Source organism: Triturus cristatus, chromosome 8, assembly GCF_964204655.1.
Source record: "Triturus cristatus chromosome 8, aTriCri1.1, whole genome shotgun sequence".
Taxonomy (NCBI): domain Eukaryota; kingdom Metazoa; phylum Chordata; class Amphibia; order Caudata; family Salamandridae; genus Triturus; species Triturus cristatus.
The window spans coordinates 1,433,773,037-1,433,794,045 of record NC_140591.1 but is presented as its reverse complement, the minus strand read 5'-3'; the positions used below and the strand labels follow the sequence as shown (position 1 = coordinate 1,433,794,045).

Below are 21,009 nucleotides of genomic sequence, written 5' to 3'. Positions count from 1 at the left end.
AGACTCTCCTTCTGGCAGTGGCCCAAATCCTTTGGCAATGTTGGTGCAGGTAGCCCCTGCTGGTATACGGGGTTGCCACAGTCAAATGTCTTGGCCTTCCTTTAAGAGGTAACTTTGCCGGTGGTCCTCTCTGGCATACGGTAAATGTAAATGTTCAGTATTTGTAAAGTGCAAACAAGTACCTGAGGGCGTCAAGGCGCTGGGGGCGTCGGGAAGATTAAGCGAGCTATTGCCAAGAGTCACCTGGTGCTGGGCTGATCTGCCGCCGGAGCCGGGGATCGAACCGTGAGCTCCCCGGGTTCCGTAGTCAGCCGCCCTGGCCGCTGCGCCACACCTCTTCCACACGGTGTCACCACAGCGTAGCAATACAGTCATAGCAAGACTTGCATGGCACTCAACAAACAGCTCAGTCTACAGCAGCCCTCTCCTGGCACAAAGGGATTGAGGAAAACACTGGCAATGGCCCGATTGGTGCTCAGCCGAATCCTCACACATATCCACAGGGAATCCCCACTAGCGGGCTCGCCACTGGACCTTGCTCCGTCCAATACTCTCCTCTTCCTCACAGGGCACACTGGTCTTGGCAAGCAGGCAGGCAGGCAGGCGCTGGTTCTTCAAGCTCCAGGGCAGGTGTTCTTGGTTTCAATGGATGATGTCCCCTCACCCGGCAGGGAGACTAGCAGGCCTTGGCTCCCAGCAGAATTATTGCAGAGCTTCTTGTTCTCATACAGCCCACCTGGGTGCTTGACAGATGATCAATTTTTGGTGACACAACCTCCCCTTCATTTAGTCCTTCTCCAGACACCAAATGTGATTCAGGGTCTGGGTTTTTAAAGTTTTATGTTGGAGTTCTACTTTTTTTTAAATGGGCAATCCTCCTTTCCATCTTCCTTTATGAAAGATGTCGGTCACAGAAGGCCAACTCCGTAGCAGATAGTCCACAACATAATTCATGGGAGAAACCAGAGTTCACACCTGGATGTCATCCACAATGATGTGTGCATCAAAAGGTTAATCCTAGACCCGCAGCCCTACTCCTTATGATTCTCTTATCAGGTACCTTCCTTGTGATCTATCACAGAATCAAAGAGCAATCTTTTTCAAATTTAAGGGGAGTCTCTTGCTTGTCCCTCCAGTGTGTCCAGTCACTCAGTGTACTTTCACAGCACACTTTGGAGCCAGCACTGTTCCTCCATGCATTGTACCCTTACATGTACCCATGCATCCAGCACACAGTCTGCATGCACTGTTCATCACTGAAGCGTTTCTAAATTTAACCAGGGCGTGCTCTTTACAAACCACACACTGCCAGCACACACACTTGTTATGTGCCCTGCACAACACTTTACCCTTCATTTTGTACTCCATTCAAGCACACCTACACTCAGCACATGCTTTATCCATGCAAGCATTGCATAGCATTACATCTCTCAGGTAATGTATTCCTTTCGACATATATACAGTCAGTACATGTACTAACCACACATGCACTTCACAGTTCTGTTCCATCCTTGTACTATACCCTTCCCAGGCACACATACAACAAATACAGAGTCACTGCTCCTGCGCTGCGCAGCACTGCACAAGTTACCTGATGTAGGCCAAGGATCAGTTAAGCACATAGTGGAACCTTTAAAAAGGTGAGTGAACCTGTAGGCCTCACTCCACTGACATAGGGTATAATGGTCCTTCTCACTACTGCTGATCACTACACGATATGCTGCCACCACCGTGCTCATGCTGCTTCACTATTGGTGAAGGCGGTAGCCTTCCACCACTATCAGGGTAGCACTTTGGAAACCACTCCCAGTCCAACAAGACTATATCATGGTACACACGTATGATCTGTGTTCCCCTATGACAAACAAATCAGCATTAGGGATACAGACAACAGTACAGTTGGGCATTCAGGCCAGGGTTATGCATCTTTACCATGCAGAGGACTTTTCCGTCCCAACACTTCCATTAATCCCTCTAGGGGTAAAAATAACATCTATGTAAGTAGCACCAAAGACATATTCACTCAGAGCAAAACAAGTAAAATTGACAACAAGCATGAATATAGATACACCTGCTTGGGTTTAAAACCAAAAGTTTAGGTAACCAAGAACTATGGTCTAAGCTAAATGCAGGGTGGCTGTGCCCACTACCTCCATAACCTTGTTGTTAGAAATGGGGGTCTCTAGTTGGCAATGGCTGCCCACTGTCCAAGTAGGGACCCTTCTTCCTAAGTCAGAGTAAGCAGCCTACACCCTTTCACAACCCCTGCTCAACCCTGTGGTAACGTAGCACGAGCAGCTACGCTTATCTCAGAGGCAGTGTGTGAAGCATTTATGACCATACACAGTAATAAAATGAGGAACACTACAAATGGACACCACTATAGTAGTTATAAAAAATAGGTATATTTATATAGACTTGATCACAAGACCAATAACAGTAAAAATCCACAATACTATAAAAATATGGTTACTAAAAATGCTGCAAAAATAGTTCAAGGTGCACAAAATGATGTTCAGTTCAATGCAGTGGTCTCTGCGACCCTTTTACTCACAAGGTATCTGGATTCTGTAGAAAAGCAACAAAAATGTCGCTAAGGAGTTGTAGCGATAAATTTCCTCACGCTAACCAGCGATGCGTTGAATCCTTACCGCGAGGGAGGATGATGCGCTGGGTTGCGGGCAGGAGAAAGCGACAAACTTCTTCACGCTAAGCCGGTGATGCGATAAAATCCTTGCCGCTAAGGGAAGATGATGCACCGAGCCTGTTGCGTGTGCGATCTTGCTGCGATGGAAGAAAATGGCGCTCCGCGAGGGAGCAACGACCCTGATGCGATGCGGGGAAAATGGCGAACGCTCGGCGTCTGCGCTGCGATGAGCTTGATGCGATGATTTGGGGTTAGCGAGCGTTTTGGGGCACGCTAACAAGCGATGCGACAATCCTTGGGTTAGCGAGCGTTTTCAGACCCGCTGACAGGCTCTGCGACGATCTTCGGGATAGCGGGCGTTTTCAGGCCAGCAGACAGGTGATGCGACGATCTTCGGGATAGCGGGCATTTTCAGGCCTGCTGACGGGTGATGCGATAATCTTCGGGGTTAGCGAGCGCTCGGCGAGAGCAGAGCGACGATTTTTCTCATGCTCACCAGCTGCAGCGGCTTGCTAACGGGGGTTAGCGACGATTTTCAGCACTCTTTTCTCAGCAGTAGAACTAGAGGCCCTGGAACTCACAGGAGCCTCACCTGCAGATAGAAATCCTCGCTGGGAGGACACAGGAGGCTGGTGGTGGAGTCTGGTGTGACTGAGACTCCTGCAGGAGGCTAGCTCTCTTCTATCCCTTGGGTGATTGCTGTAGCCACAAAATAAAAGTTCCTTCAAAGTCCTTTTCCTCTTCTTCCAAGTCCAGTAGTAACCACTGCAGGCCAGTCCAAGAAACAGCACACAAGCACAAGGACAGTCCTTCTCCTGCAGATTCCTGTAGTCACACGGACAGAGGTTCTTCTTGTTGTCCAGGAGCAATACAAATTGTAGGGGTTTGGGCACAAATATTTATACCCCCAAAGTCTTTGTTCTTAGGAGTCACAAGTCTCTGAACCCAGCCAGAACCAGTTCTGCCCAGCCCTGGAGCACTTTGTTTACCAGGCTGCACCCTTCCTTTTAGAAAGAGGGGGTCTGCCTTCAGACGCACAGTGGGAGGTGGAGCCAGCATTCACCTTGCCAGGCAAAGCCCTATTCAAGTGCAGGAGCTCCCCTCCCCTCACTCCAAGGCAGATCTCTCTATTCAATCCAGGTCTGACTCAGCCTGCCCTGTCCCTCCAAAACCAGACAGCCAATACACATAATAGCAGAGCAAACTGGAAGGCTTAGGCAAGAAAGTGCCTATACTCTAAAAGTGGTAGTTTCAAACACAGAATATAAAAATAACCTTCACTAAAAGATGTATTTTAATATTCTGAGCTCAGGCATACTAAATTCGTTTTTCTACCATGTTCTGTGGGTCAGTTAGGACTATAGAATGTAATAGCCAAAACCTCCCATTCTGGCCTATGGAGAACAGGTAGCCTTACAGTAGTGAAAAACGAAATTGGGTGTAATTCACTACTAGGACATGCTACACACAGCAGGGCATGTCCTACCTTACACATTAAATGCACCCTACCATAGGGGTGACTCACATGATGCCAAGGGAAGGTTCAGGGGCTGGGAAGTGGGTGCACTTCACAGCCAAGATGGCAGTTCTGGACTGCACACAGACACTGCAGTGGCAGGTCTGAGACACACTTTACAAGCTGCTTCTGTGGGTGGCGCAAACCAGCGCTGCAGGCCCACCAGCAGCATTTGGGTTACCAGCCCTGGGCACACACAGGCCACGCTACTAGGGACTAACAGGTAAACCAAATAAGCCAATCAGGGATATACCAATTCACATAGTCCTATTTACAAAGGGAGAGCATATGCACTTTAGCACTGATCAGCAGTGGTAAAGTGCCCAGGGTCATAAAGCCAACAAAAACAGGTTAGGAAAAATCCAGGAGGAAGGCAAAAAGCTTAGGGATGACCCTGCAAAAAGGGCCATTTCCAACATGTATACCTTTATGTGAAGAGAAGCAATTTGCTATGGAAGAACACGAGTTGTACTACAAACTGGTAGAACAATGAGGTGACACACTAGGATTTTGTCTAATATGGAGTCTGAAAAGTAGACGCTGGAAAAAATATACATCGCTTGAAAATCAATTGCCTCACAACCACCCTCTACATAATTCTGTTATGCCACAGAATTGTTTTGACAATGGGAAGAGGAAATCGGGTTTAGATACAGAATTTTTCAATGACAAAGATGCAGTCACATTTTTATTCAAGTTAAAGTTCTGCAAAATCCTATCTATGCCTCTTTAAGGAGCATGACTTTATCAGAGTCACCGTCACCAGGGACCTTCTTGTTAAATCTTATGGGTGGAGGGTGGTACAATTGAGGCTGTTGGCCTTGCAGAATTTAAAAAGGGACAAACAATGACCAGTTGGGAACCCAGATGACAAGACTACCCCAGTGTAAGGTCAGCAACATGAATTAGATGTGAAGAGTCACCAAAGTAAACAAGTGGTTCCTCCAAGAGTATCCAGCAAGTCCCATCATGCTTGTATCCTAAGCATGGATTGGCATGGATGACCTTGCCATATGCGTACCACTGATGTGTGACACAGTGGTCCTCAATAAAAAATGTCTGTCCAACAGAGATTTGACCAAAGGGAGGAATATAGAACATACACCATGGGCCAATAAATGCTAACTGCAAGATGGGGTCATCTAGAAGTAAGGAAAAACTATCTCTTAGCTGCCAGGGCACAACTCGGACAGATTGTGATCTAAAGGTATGAATTGAAGGGGGAGAGTGCCAAACCAAAGCAATAAATAGAAAAGTGTTATAACGAGTTAAAAAGATTATATGTATGTATATGAATACTGCTCATGGTTCTTGCAGAATGAGATGGCTTTTGCATGTGATATGGGACCATCCACAAGTGAAACAATATTCATATTCAAACCCTGCTTAAGGGAACCCACTTGCATTCAGAGTGTTCGAAAGAAAAAAGTAGAGTGGATATATTATAGCAACTTTATTCAAGTTCTTGATGGTGAATTGGTCTATGGAATCTGGTATACTTGCAGTGGTTATAAAACTCTGGCCTCTACACAGTGAAAAAACCCAAAAGGTCCGGTGTCTCCATCTGAGAACGGTATATCAAATAACATTCAGAAGGGTTTGTTGGTTTTCCTAACACAGTGGTACTCAAAGTACGGCCCGGGGGCCAAATGCGGCCCTCCTGACCCTTACTTGTGGCAACTGGTGGCTGCCGTTTACTTTACACAGCACTAAAACCCATAAAGATATTAAATAAATGAAAAGCATTTATTCACAGTCGAACTGAAGTAAACAAAAATGCACAGAAGCTGTTCTGCACCACTTAACTTTAAGAACACTTTGATTTTTAAAGGAATTTGCAGCAAACGTGCAACAATAGGATAGTTCCTTCAAATTAAAAAAAAAATGTATTTCATTAACCCGTAGAAGCGTTTCACCTTAGTACGTAATATTATAAAATTGACTTCAGATGTTTGTTTTTTTAAGGGACAATTTTCGAACATGAATTCAGAAACAAACATTTATGCATCCCTCCCTGGACAGTAATCAATAAGCAAAGTAAAATAAAACAATTGCCCAGGATCACACAGTTTGGTCAAGTGTGGAAGCTGGGAGTGCTCCCAGGTGCTATTAAACCACTAGATTTGCATGTGTCTCTTCCGCTAGGCCCACCTTACACCTCCCATGCCCCCTCCCCCTCATGCTGGCATCAATGCGGCACTCGGTCACACCACAGATGAACTTTTGGCCCCTGGGAAAATGTTTGCGAGTATTTAGGAGTCTAATCCATTCACTTCTGACATATGTCTAAAGTGAACAATTTGATTATTGTCATATGAAATCATAGACTGTAAAATTATCTTTTGCAAAAACTTAAAATCCAAAACATAAACTTGCAAAATCTCGACCTTACTTAAATAATTCCCTACAAAAATGTTGATGCTGGGAGATCAATAAATTCAATGGAAGGAATACCTTAATGTCCTTCGCCATGCCGAAAGATGCTACTCTGTTCGCTAAACTATAAATCAGTCCCTTAGTCTGTGAAGTAAGGTCATCAGATCGGCCACAGTAGTCTTTCCTGCTGGATGGCTTTTTCTAACTTATGTAAGAGATTTTTATAGGTTTATATTTTGGGGCATTATTAACATGAGCAGAATACATTTTCAAACTCGAATTTACATGTACACATCTGTAGAAGTGTGTTATTCTGATGTACTTTAAATAGGCCACATTTTAATGCGTTTACCATCTTGTCCAAGATGGAAGTCATCTCTGTCACTCATCCTGCTGGCCCCAGTCCCCGCCTACTTCTCTCTTCGCAAACTCTGCAGCATAAAGTTAGCTGAGGTGTAATGTTTTATTTCAGCTCACAATGAATTATTCCCGGTTTTGCTATGATTTGAAACAGTTACAAGGTCATTCCATTGGTTGATTGTAGCCCATTCATTCACATAACGCAATATTATTTATGCATCTACTTATGCTCTAGCATCTCTGTAAGACATAACGCCTACACGACACCGGAATCAAAGGACATGCACTCCGATGGATCTGATCCTTCCTGACCATAAGGACCAGTCACACTTCCTTGCACTGTACACCTTAGATGCCTGTGACTCATCTGTGGAGATCTGCAAAGATCTTCCCTGGGCCTGACCCTCTTCAACGCATACATGATCCTATCATCTGCTCTCACAACATCAAACTCCTCTCCTACACCAATGACACACATCTTATTGTCTCCCTCCAAGACAAGACGCCCAGTACCCGAATCAAGTTCAATGACTGCATGACTGAAATTGCCCACTGTATGAAGAATCACTGTGTGAAGCAGAACACAGACAAGACCGAAATCATGATCTTCGGGAAGAGCCCTTCACTGTGGGTCTCCACCTGGTGGATAACAGAGCTAGAACCAACACCCATCCCCTTCAAGAACATCTGGATCGTCATCAACTACAAACAAGACATGACTGCCCAAGCCAATGCTGTCACATACTTCCATACCCTGAAGATGCTGATGAAGATTTTCAAATAGCTCTTAAGCGGCACCCAGAACACCTTCATGCATGCCTTTGTCACCAGCAGGCTGGACTACTGGAACACCATCTATTTCGGGATCAACAAAAAACTCACCAGAAGGCTGCATACCATGCAGAACTCTGCAGCCAAACTCACATCACATCACACCACACTACACCTGAAGGAGGTCCACTGGATCCATACACAAACTAGAGCAATTAAAACTCCTCACCGACACTTTCAAGGCACTACATAACACTGGGAGCGCATACCTCAATAATTTCATCTGCTTTCACAAACCTTCCAGCCACCTCCACCCTTATGGACTCCTATTAGCACACATCCCTCACATTCGGAAAAACACAGCAGATGATCGAGTCATCTTCTACATTGCTCCTAAAGCATGGCAAGAACTGCCGATACACACAAGGGTGTTCTCCTTACCTTTTTGAATTCCGCAAGAATCTGTAGACCTGGCTTTTTGAGTAGTCCCACTAGACCCTAGGTTTGGCCAGACTCACACCTGCTCAGTGCCAGGATATCCTGGGCGATAGTGCGCTCTACAAATCTGCATAATATAACTTTTCAAAAAATGTAAATGTCAGATTTGAAGTGGGATCATAAATGGAATGTCTGAAGTGTCTTGAGGATGGATGTGACTGCTGCCTGACTCACTGGAGGTGATACTGTCCATGAATCCAGAGGTGTTAATTAGGTGCAACACTGATGAATCTACAGAGGGGTGATGGCGCAAGCATAGATCTTCTAGTGACTCATGGCATTTATTCTGTTGAACAAGCTGGACAAATTGATAAGTTCTTTCAGCCTGGAATTCTTTGCATATCTGAATTGGCCTGGGAATTCCATGCAGATTAGTTAGCACTCAGCACAAATGTACTTGCTTTAAAGTGATCTCATAGTAGATTTGCCTGATTTATTTATTACAGAAGGAAAGGAGATTGTTGCACTCTTTCATGACTAAAGACGCACTGGGAAAGTGCTTACTGACATACCATTTCTTTGAGAAAGTATAATTTCCTTTCTTGTTTTGTCATATCCAATAGATGATTTGTAAACATCTTTTTTAAGACTATCTTTGCACTTACAAAGTTTAAAAGTGGCAATGTTTTCAAAATTCATTTTAAAGTCCTTCTGGGGACAGGACAGCAGAGGAGGCAGAGAGATTAAAGTAGTCAATCAATGAGGCTGGGTTGAAAAGTCTTAATTTTGACCATCCATTTTAAAGTTTCATGTAGAGCATGGGGGATGGATGGAAAAGATTTATCAAATAGGCACTGCTATTGAATCTGGCATTTCCCAGGGTTTTCCTGCCACACTTGCTCTGTGAAGCGTATACTTGAGATTGTACATCATGTCTCTAATTCTTGCATCTGCGAAGATAAGCCTCACCATACAGAGGTGCAGAGTTGTGTTAATAGCCTTACATTGAGGATTTCTTATCTTAAAGACAGGGCCATCAGCTTCAATGGCTGTATCTCTGGAGGAGACATAGGTCTTTGGTATCAGGTGGAGAGCAAGAAGTCACTTCATTATTCCTGTATGTGGTTACCTTAACCTGTCCCAAAGGGACCATTTTGTCTGAGGAGCGATAAATCAAGTATGTTAAAACGATTTGATGATGAAACAATGAGAATGTGTTAATCCTTCATTGGCACACGTGGCAAGAGGTGGAGTTTGTGGAACACCATAAGGCAAGCTAGAGAGTTAGGCATCATCACATATGGAGAGAGAGCATGAATGACAGCTGAAGGTGGCACCACTTCACAGGTGCGCTGGTGCATTATTATTTGGCAAAGGCAACAGTATGATCAGTGCCTTGCTGGTGTGCAGAGAAGGATCAGGGTGTGGGAAAAGATAAGACGATGCAAGAGTAGAAGGACATACTCAGGCTTAAGGTTAAGATTGGCTGACGTGAATGTTGACTGCGCTCTCTATATGTGTGCTGTGGGTGCTGGTGTCAGCAGATGCAAGTATTGTTGGGGCACTTGGTTGATGCATGTATATTCACGCTGGTTGGTGATTTTAGAATCTCATGGAAGGTGTATTCATGAAAATGGGCGAGTGGCCATGGAACACAGGTAGCACTTCAGTCGGACCATCATCCGAGTCTGTAGAGTTTGCACCGATTCCCCTGCCTGTCTCTGTAGATTAATATGCTTGTGACTGCCAACTCAGCAGTTTACTTCCCTGTGTTATCAAATAAAAGTTGAAGATAAAGTGATTGACGGGGTGAATTGTGCTGGTGTGTTATTTTGGGGGTAGGGGAAGTGGGAATAGTCATAAGATTAGGTGATGGCCCACTCCACTTGTCGTACAGCCACACATCGGCCTAGATACTAGGCATAACTAATCAAGTCATTTATTTTGGGGTCTAAGAACATTATGTCTTTGAACATTTGTCATAACAAATGTCAATACATTTTCACTGGTGAGGAATTAAATTAATATCAAATACCATTAAACCACTTAGAGAACTATTTTGAAGCTTAAAAGAACTCTGCCATCATACATAATTTTTCACAATGGTGCAGTCGTCACAGGCATATAGACAAATATTTGACATATATTGAAGTTTTAAGAAGTCAATTGGGAATTTGAAAGTTATACTTTACAACTTCTTAGGAACAAAATGGTGGAAGAATTGTTTTCCAAGTTTATATAAAGGGATGGTTGGCCTGCATAAAACTGTTGCTGGACAACACTGTGGATTTGGGCGAGTACTGAGAAGTTTCAAAGTGGGCTGAGCAGCTGGAAGGTGAAACTACAACATCACTTAGTGTGTTCAAGACAAAATGTGTGGGGAGTGGGACAGAAATATGAAAGTGGAAGTAGTGTGCGGGAGACAAGATGGTAGACTGGGCAAGAAAATAGTCAAAGGGAGTACGATTTAAGTTTGGCTATATTTTAGTTTATCCAAAACGCCTTTGTAAAATGTTCTGGGCATGAATTGCATGGGTGGTACATAAGAAACAGAATAACCTATGAATGAGATTTAGTGTTATTAGCTAAGGGTATTGTCAACCATAATGAGAAGTACAGTAATCCACATGCTGTTGAAGAAGACAGAAAAATAAGATGATGGTGGGCTCAGGAAGAAGGTTTAGCATATTTCAGGGCACACGTTTAAGGAGGTGTGGTAGGATAAGTGGTTGCTGCTGCTTGATGTGGGACTGGAACCATGTGAGGACAATAGGATCAAAATGTTGGCCTGCATTGACTACTGGTGGCTCGTTGACACCTTCAGAGTTCCTCACAACCTTAAGTTCATTTAAAAAAAGTACAAGGTCACATTTTTCTTTTAAAGTTAAGGGAAGGCTGTGTTTATTTTACATTATTATCTTCAGGCTACAGATAGTAGGGCCTGGTAATGAGCAGTACTGAACTCAGATTTATGACCCAAGGCACAGAGTGGAAGAACTGAAGCACTGAGGTATTTATCTCTTAAATAAGTACTCGTCAACTCAATATTGAAGTGTGAGAACAAAATGTTTCTGAATACTTTTAAATGATAGAAAGTTTAAATTAAAAGTTACCTTGATGATAGTTAACTTTTCATTTTAATTTTATACCCAATTTAAACTGTTACATTTACAAATAACAGGCCTCTTGCTCTCATGAGTCAGTAGACACTCTGCCATATTTCGAACTGAAAAATACATTTCTCTTTTTTAAATGGAAGAAATTTAATGTGAAGAAAAATATTTCTATGAAAAATTAAGTCAATGTTTTTCTCCACTTTCAATTAAGCCAATTATGTCTTAATGTTTTATGAAGAATGAATAAAAATGTTATAACAGTGGTAATAACAGACTGCTAGCAAATCCACTCACAATCTATTGCAAGTACATAAAATACAATAGTAACATGTGCATCAATGGACAAACACTACGCCACCTCAGTAGTGTAAATAAATATATGAAAAAAGAAGAAATTACATATATCGACAAATTGTTAACAAAATCCAGAGCATTACATAGGTATTGTATTTTTGGTCTGCCAATGTAGCAGATCTGACATTTAATCCAAAATCTGTTGATACGCAGGTCAGTATCAGATGAAAACGAACCCTCGACACTTGTTTTGTCAAAAATACTACTTTTTCAAGGCAGTTGTTAAACTACTTTACCTCACTTCAGAAGACTCATGAAGTAATCTCCAATTTTGGAGCACACTCTAATTCACAGAAAGGTGTGTACACTCCAGTGTATCTTTTTACCTCTTCTTTTCTTTGGACAACAAATGGTGGTATGTTGTGAGATGATTTCCTATCACGACTGGAAGGGTTATTTCTTTTTTGATTGTGGTGAGTCTCTTTTCGGTTGTTTTCCTCTTTTTCTTTCTGTGATTTCTCTCGTTTACTTCTTTTTTTGAAATTTCTCCGTTGTGAAACTAGGAAATTATATTTATGTATCTGCACGTGGAATGAACCTTCACAAGCATGTCGTAATATTTCTCTCCATGCACTGTTTTGGGTTTTAGCTTTTTATGGTTTTGTAAAAATAAGATAAAATATAATGTAAAAATCATTTTTCGAAGTCGACGAAACACGTGTCGGCGGTTCGTTTTCATCAGATACGGACTTGCGGGTCAACAGGTTTTGGATTCTTTGAAAATTATATGTCAGATCTGCTACATTGGCAGACCAAAAATATAATACCTATGTAGTGCTCTGTATTTTGTTAATAACATTTTATGAAGTATGTTTCTTTACTTTAAATTCCTCTCATTTAAACAAATGGCTGTATTTTTCTGTTATAAATAAGTGCCCTGGTCTACAACCACTGGGAGCAAGAGGCCTGGTGTTTGTAAATGTGACACTTGAAAATGGGATAAAATTTAAACGATGAGCTTTAAAGAATTCATATAAACAAAGTCAACTCTTCATATTAATTTCCTCCCATTTCAAAGTGTCACCCTTTACACACAGCAGGATTCTTGCTCCCAGAGGCTGGTAGACACAGTGCCATATTTATAACTGAAAAATACAGCCTTTATTTTAAGTGGTAAAAATTTAAAGTGCAGAAAATGTTTCCATATCATGAACATTTTTGCAGAAAGTTTTTTGTTTAAACCATACTATCTGGTTCTATTGACATTAGGCTTAAGTCATTGGAGCTGGGCATGAGGGTATCTGGTAACAATGTGTGACTTGTGTAGCCCCCAGTAGCTCATGATGATCAGAAGTAGCTCTCACTACAGAAAAAGTTGGAGACCCCTAGTTTAAATAATTGAGTAATGTGTGAATATTTTAGGATGGAGAAAATAAGCGAGCTTCAGAACTGCTTTGAAGACCGGATTGATGGAAGAATTGTTGACTGTGGAAAGAAGCATGTAACTGAAAAAAGCTTGGCGAAGCATAGTGGTGTTTCTGAGAAACTGAAGAATCATGAGATTTGTTCATACTATCAAGGGGTAGTACTAGCAAAAAATAGGTTAACTAGTGTGTGTTTAGTGTCTGTGACGATTTATCTGAACTGTGTCCACGTGTAACGAAAGGACCCTCAGTCCTGTTTGCTGTTTAGTCTATATTTTGGCTTTCTCTGATGGGCCTAGCCTAGAAAAAAAATCTGACAAAACTGGTTTTATTTTGTTTTTTATTTGCGGACCTTCAAAGCATCAACAAAGTCATGTGGGTAGATTGTCAACCACTGCTGAGCATCAATGATTTGATTACAGTATTTGATTGTGCTGATTAGCTTTCACAATCAGGTCGTTTGAGACAGGCAATCTCATTAAGTAACTGCTTTTGTCCCCCCTGATGGGGCACTGCAATTGTGCCACGTGCTCAGCTTTGGCTGCATCCAATTTTTTTGTCGAGGAAAGAGGAGTTTTATCTTCAATATTTGTAGACATTACTAAGATTGGAGTCAAGCTCAATCCATGGTAAGTACAATGTTTTCTAAGAAATTCACGTCCTCATGATAAAAAATGTTTGGTCTCCTTTTAAGTGGCCAAGCTATTTTTTTCGAAATATTTGCAAAATTTTGCAAACAAAACATGGTGCTTCTGGAAAAAAGAATGTGTTTGCATGGTCTAATGAATGCCACATGTGATTAGAGTACATTATGAAAGACATAGTACATGCTTCATCTGTGCAGCTATTTCTTTTGGGAAAAGTATATTGCGTGACTTTTGACGCAAGCACATGTGGATTGGGGGCGTTAGCACAAGTTCATGGGGGTCAGATGTTCAAGTTAGTGTTTACTTTGCTTAAAACTGAGATGTGGCAAGACAGAATTGTATTATTTAAAAAGAGATGGCCTGTGTGTAGAGTTTGGGGGAGTTCCAAACATTTTTTGCAGGATACCCCTTTTGTGGTGGGGTAGAACTTTAACCCTTACTGAAAATGTTAATGTTTTAAATTGGTTTAGATAAAAGTATGTAGTATCAATTCCCTAAAGTACATTTAGGCAAGTATTGATTTACTGTTCTTAACTCCACATCTGTGTGCCATTAAGATCCCTATGTTGTCAATATAATGTCAACTTTAGCAAAAATACTCAACTTGATATTTGGTATTGTGTTTCGGGTACAATGTTTTTGCTGTACAGTAGTAAATCAACTGTATATTGGTACCATAGTGCAGTCAGACAAAAAGTCACAACACAATCTTTCAAGAAAAAAGGGTCCAGCCAACTACATCTACAGGGCGAACCCCCCTCCCCCGGACCACATGAGCCGAGCCCTCTCCAACAGCACACTCGAGGAGGGCATACATTGTAATTAAATATGCACTCATTCTGGATTTGGATACAGGCTCTCCAGACCTCAGAAAACCTGAAATTTCTTCCCTCAATGTGTCACTGTCATGCTCACCAGATAGACTGCTACCCTTTCACTTGCAGTTCCTGCTTAATACTCAACACCGTCTTTCAGGCTGTAGTGTAGGGGTCAAATCTGGTATATTCTCCCTCAGCATTTCCTCCACTTAGGAGGGAAACCACCGTCCCGAAGACAACACCCTGTCCACTGACTTGAGGGAGAGTTTGCATACAACTATTTGAACTTCCTGTTCCTATCTCACTTCAGATTCAGCAGCTCATAGAAACTCACTAATACGCCCCAATAGAGAACTCTGTGGGATATCTGCTGGAACACCCAACACTATAAGGTGGTGCTCCTCTTCAAATTGTCTAATATCACAAACCTATCATCCATCTTCATCAGGGCGACAAGTGCATTCTATTTAAATTACGCCAGCTGTGTCACACCTTCGGCTGCCTTGATCACATGACAGACTAACCTTATTGCAGCACCAGCTTCTTGGAGTCTTCTCCACTATCATCACTGTACTAGTTAGGTCCTCCGTCTGCTCTATACCCTGCACAGCCGCCTCAGTTGTACCAGTTCTTTCATGGCAGTCTTAGTATAGAGATTTCCTCGAGGTACCTTGTGTCAGGTCTGCTGTGTCTCCTTGGCATGCTGCTGTAAGTTAAGTATTGGTTGGAATGTTTACATTAAGACAACCATAAAGGTTTCACTGTTTGAAGCACAGACTTAAAGCTTGAACGATACTTTAGGACACATTGTTTTATTTGGACCGGTGTGCAAGCATATCTTTGTCAAGTTCTAGAAGCTTGTATGTTCCAATATGGAGACCAGTTGGGTGATTCAGCTCTCGCCCCGCTTAGCACCCAATTGTTGAACTGTATAAAACATACATGATAATTATAACATTATTGTACACAGATGTAGTTATACTGTACCTCCCTATACAATTTTGCTTACTGTCAGACATAGGTTGCCACCATAAGTACTCAAATATTTGAACTGTAGTGCCACAGGGAGATCAGACTCGATGGTCCAAGGGAGGCCTCAGGAGTCTCCAATTTACAGTCCCTTAAGGCTCTCAAGTGTCTCTTTCATTGTATACCTGGTCAGATAGTTCACCAGCATCTGGAAGTAGACAAGGAATTGGCAGTACGGGGGGCTCAGTCGGGATCCACTAATGCTACCATGGCCATTTTCGAGCCCGGTTAGTCCAACCCTTACTGTACATTTTTTAAGAAGGAAAAAAAAAATCAGAAAATCAACTGCACAGTTGGTTTGTCTGTCGACAAAGTTATTAGAATATAATTTCATAGGTCTAAGAATCCCTAAAGAAGATATGCAGGGGCATATCACCTATCGAAACTACTAATGGACGAAGTGGATGCTATATATAAGGCTGAGAATAACAAATATTGGATTGCAGAGATTGATGTTTGCTTCATAGGTATGATTAGTACAGATTTTGTTGATTGGTTTAAGGCTGTTGAGGGTGACAGTATTGTGTAAAGTGATGCATTTTGCAGTAAATAGTTGACTTGATGAATGTTGGTTGGATTCAAATGGTCAGTTTTACTGCAAAAGCAGAAGAACTCTCAATGAAAAAGTGGATTTTATTGAGAGGTTTATTCACCTGTGAAAGATAGAAGTATTGCAGAGGGAGAACTCTCCACAAAAAGATAGAAGTATTGCAGAGTGAGAACCCTCCACAACTACTCCGGCTGTTTTTCAGACGATCAAGGCATATGGTAGCTACTCGGGCTACAAAATCAATTGGGGTAATTCGGTACTGTGCCAACCATTTGGTGTTTTAAATTTGCTCACCCTTCCCCACAGGCTGGCGATGTATAGAAGGGGCTTTAAATACCTGGGTTTTTACATCGCATCTATTAGGGAGATTGACCTGGCCCGTAACCCGGGGAGGGTGGCCCAGCAGTTTCAAGGGAATGTGGAGAGGGGATTGCCTCAGACGATCCTAGGGTGTGCCTCCATCTCAGAGATGATTACGCTCCCAAAGTTTATCTACGTCTTTCAGAACACTTACTACACAGTCATCGAGGAATTGTTCTCTACTATTGATGGGGAATTGCGGTCTCTGTTGTGGAATAGAGGCCATCCCAGATTAGCGCTGAAGACTCTGCAACGTAACCCTTCTGATGGTGGGATCGCTCTCCTGGACATTAGGGCATATTACTGGGCCACACACCTAATAGTATTCAACAACTGGACATATACACCCGTAGCCACCCAACATACTGGTTAGAGATGGTGCAGCTGAGGGCACGTCCACACACGCATTTCCTGTATGGAGGGGAAAGGCCCCAGGCAATTACTACCAGCGACATTGGTGGCATCCAAAACCGTACTTGCAATACGCACAGGTGAGGCATCAGTGGAGGGAAAAGACATTGGATGAGAATGAGATAACGGAATATGCACTCTTAGAAGACAGGCTGCTCATAGAGGAGCGTGGAAGGGGTGCCATGTCCCAGACCTACAAGACCCTGAACAATCATACACCAGACACCTTGCTTAAGCTAAGAGAGCATTGGGTGCGAGATATGGGTGAGGTTGATGATACGGGATTGGGAGGCGGCACTGATGCACCCACGAAAGGTTGCAATTAAAACCAGGCTGAGGCTAATTCAACTCAAAATACTCCGCAGGGTCTACTTATGAGAAAAGCATTCCTCCAAACGTTGTGGGGTTGCCCGGTGATTCAGGAATATTGGGAAGAAAAAAGTGTGCGAACTGCGCAATATCCTGGGGGTTGAAGTCCCACTGGAGCTCAAATATGTTCTCTTGGGCATCCTGACAGACATGGACATCCCACAGGCCATGCTTCTCTTCAGCAACTTGGGCCTGTTGTTGGCAAAGAGGGACGTGGCCAGGTACTGGGAAGTGCTGGAGTCCCCACGCAAAGAGAATGGAGGACCGGGTTGGTTATGTACATGGCCGCAGAGAAGGTTACATATACAAGCAGAGGGTGCCCATAAAAGTTCTATAAAGTCTGGGGCCGTTGGAGGGCATATTGTGGGGTGGATCTTTTTGAGAGTGAGACTGGGCCATGACGGTTATTTGCCATATGTGCCTAGAGTGATATTTGCTAAAGTAACTGATGTGTCGCTGAAATTTCTGATGTGTAATTGTATACTGAGCTGCTGTATTCTACATCCCCATTTGGTGGTTTATTACAGTTTAGGTTGCATCCCACTATGCTGTATATGAAAAGAAAAGCAAATAAAAAAATTTTATTTTAAAAGATTTTTAAAAAGTATTGCAGAGGAAGTTTGTGAGAGACATCTTGGCATGTCTATCTAAAATGAGACTGAGGGCAGACTTTTGGTGGTCGTCCATGTCACGAGAGATGGTGTACAGTAGAAATATGCTATATGCAATTTAAATGATTAACAAATTGCTTATCTGATCTGCAACGTTACAGTTTGTGGGATACTTGGATAACGTCAGGATTAGACTCTTGTATAGACTTTGGGGCATATGGTTTTGGAACACTCCGATTTTCCAACCCACCCTTCTGAATCGCATTTAGCTGGCCTATCTTCTCTCTCCGCATCTTTACTATTTGTACAGGCAATCAGGACCAAGTATCAACACAAGAAGTGAGGAAAGCAGAACAAAAGGAAGTCAGGCACTGGGAGACAAGTCGTTCCTTTGGACTCCAACAGACAGGTCATCACTGTAGGAGGAGGTCCATGGGTTAGGGAGGATCTTGATTGGCCCCATATCACTGAGGAAGGAGGCGTGCCATAAAGTAGAAGACAGTGTCAAGTAGATAGAAGGGACGCTACCAAAAGAACCCCATCGAGAGCGACAGCCATCTAAGAGTATGATGTTGGCTACCACAACAAATGAGACGCAAGAGAATAAGGCACTCTGTACCCCACTGCGCAGCCTGAGGAAAGTTTCCCTGGTGGGGATGTGAGCAGAGAGAGATATAATCATATAGTGACATTTGCTCACTTTGCTAGTGGATTCAAGCAAGCCTGACTGAAGACGGCTGAAATGCCAGAAACCGGTCCTAGGAAGCTTGTTTCCGGTCCAGGGAAGGCATGGCTTGGCAGTTCGTGCTGGACTATTCCCATGAGGCACAGGGTCAGACTGATTTGCATATGGCCATGTCTGAACTGGGGTGGCAGAGTGGGCTAAAGAACGGTGATGGATCAAACCCAGATCTGTTGACTGGGTGTGAGTGTTTGATTGGTTCTGATGCTCCATCCATCACCACCCCCTTTTGTACAGCAGGTTGTTGCAGGGCAAGAATGGTAGCACACTGATTTGTCTTGCATGGATGAGAAAGTGAATGGATACGCAATGTGATACAAAAAAGGACAGCACAGAGGCGAAAGAATAGAATCTTAGGAGGCCAAATAGTGCTGTTTATACCCATCCTCCCGTTCCCTTGCCTCGTTTAAAGGTGGTTGAACTAGAATTTCTGACAGTGGAACTCCTTACTCGTGACCCATTTGATACAGGGCCACCTTCTCTAAAGAATCTTATTTGGGCCCATTTCAGGCGGTTCTTTGAACACTGCTGAAGTGTGTCCCACACTCTGAAAGAAAATTCCCAGCACATCAGGGGTATGCTTATTTTATTTCACAAACAAACCCCAAATTGAGAGGTTCACGGCTAACCCCACCCCCCTCCCCCAAAAAAAAGAAATATGCTGAACGGCCAGCTGTCAATGGATTTCCGCCTAAAGTTCCCCTGCTATTTCAGCACGAGTGCTTTTGTCTAATATTCCCTGCCTTATCGCTGGGTAACTTTGGATAAAGCGGGCTTGGTACTGCTGGCCCGCGGATGCTCTTCTGCAGTCTAAATCACTCTTTAAGTGCTGCTGGACTAATCCGCAGCATTCGACACGGTCTCGCACTCGATTCTCATAGACCGACTGGCACAGCTGGGTATCTCGGGGACCATCTTAAACTGGTTCTGCTCTTTTCTGGGGGGGGCGGTCTCAGCATGTTTTTCTGCGCCCTCATGTCTCCTCCTCTTGCTCCATGGTATGCGGAGTCCCGCACTTAGCCCCACCCTGTTTAATGTCTATCTGACTCCATTGGCATCGTTTGTGGAACATTGTGGAGTGAGAATTATTTCTTACGCTGATGATACGCAGCTTGTGTTTTCCTTTAAAGACACTGCTAAGGCTGCGTTTGTCTAACTAAGATCTCCTCCTGGATGACGAACAATTGCTTGAAATTAAATACTGATAAAACAGAGGTGATGTTTTTTAACCAACCTTCACCCCCACCGGCTGATCTCTGGTGGCCGACGCAGTTGAATCCCCCTCCTAACACAGTCTCCTCAGTCAGGAATTTAGGTTTCAAATTGGACTCGAAATTGTCGGCCAAGGCTCAGATAGGTCAAGTTTCCAGAGCATGTTTCTGGAAACTTAAAACCTTGCGAAGATTTCTTCATCTGTTGCTGATGGATTGTCGGGCCACTATAGTCCATGCCCTTATTACATCTCAGCTGGACTATGCTAACAGCTTATATTTAGGTTTGCCAGCTTATTTTATCCATAGGCAGCAGACAGTCCAGAACGCTACAGCAAGGTTCATCAGAAATGTGCCCCTTCGACACCACATCTCCCCTCATCTGCGGAGCCTTCACTGGCTCCCAGTGAAAAGGAGAATTGAATTTAAGGTATTGTCTCTTGCTTTTAGAGCCACAAGAGATAGAGGTCTAGGATATCTGAAACAGAGACTTCAGAAATACCATCAGTCCAGGACCTTGCGTTCTAATTCTCAGATGCGTCTCCATATCCCTCGCTTCTCTAAAGCCAGGATGGGCGGGCGAGCCTTTGCAGTGAGAACAGCCGCTCTCTGGAATGCTATGCCTTACCATCTCCGTAAAGCAGAATCAGAACCTACTTTCAGGAAGGCATTTAAGACATGGCTGTTTGAATTGCCTTAGCGAGTCCCTTTCTGACCACTCAGTGCCGAGACACTGCCGTTGGTGGTAGCCGAGCGCTTTATAAACTCCACGGTATGGTATGGTAAGAATGTGGGAGCACAGTTTCGCAATGGTACAAACAAATATGGAATCTGGGTTCATTTCAGACACTGCATTTGCATGCAAAGAAGTAACTAAGTTATGGGACCTTGAGCAGAAGGCGAAATGCTATACTGAAGGTTTTGGGTGGACACTGGGGGAATGAAGAAAATGACGAGTTAAAGAGAACATATAAATGAGCACCATATCTCAAGACACCAGTCGACTGTGAACACAATGATGTGGCAGCAAGCCACAGTCCAAAGAGACGCATAGCATCTGTATGTTTCGGACCGGATTATAATATTCAGTTCTATTTCAGGATTACATTTTTCTTTTGAATGCTCGGGTGGAGGACAGGTAGAATCCTAGCAGGTATTTCTTTCCTGATATGTTTTGTTTCACATCATCAAACAGATCGAGAATTTCTTTGTTTTAGCATTCCACTGTTGACCAGATTGTGTTATTGCCTCGTGTATTGCATCCATTGGAGTACTGTAAATTTGCTAAGACGAAATTAAATCGGATGATATTAGTAGTT

General features: G+C 43.1%; 1 long non-coding RNA gene across 1 annotated transcript in view; it reads left to right on the top strand.

Moving 5' to 3' along the window:
- The window catches only part of LOC146805887 (uncharacterized), a 280,965-nt gene that overhangs the window by 118,868 nt on the left and 141,088 nt on the right, over positions 1 to 21,009 (top strand). The window lies entirely within an intron of this gene.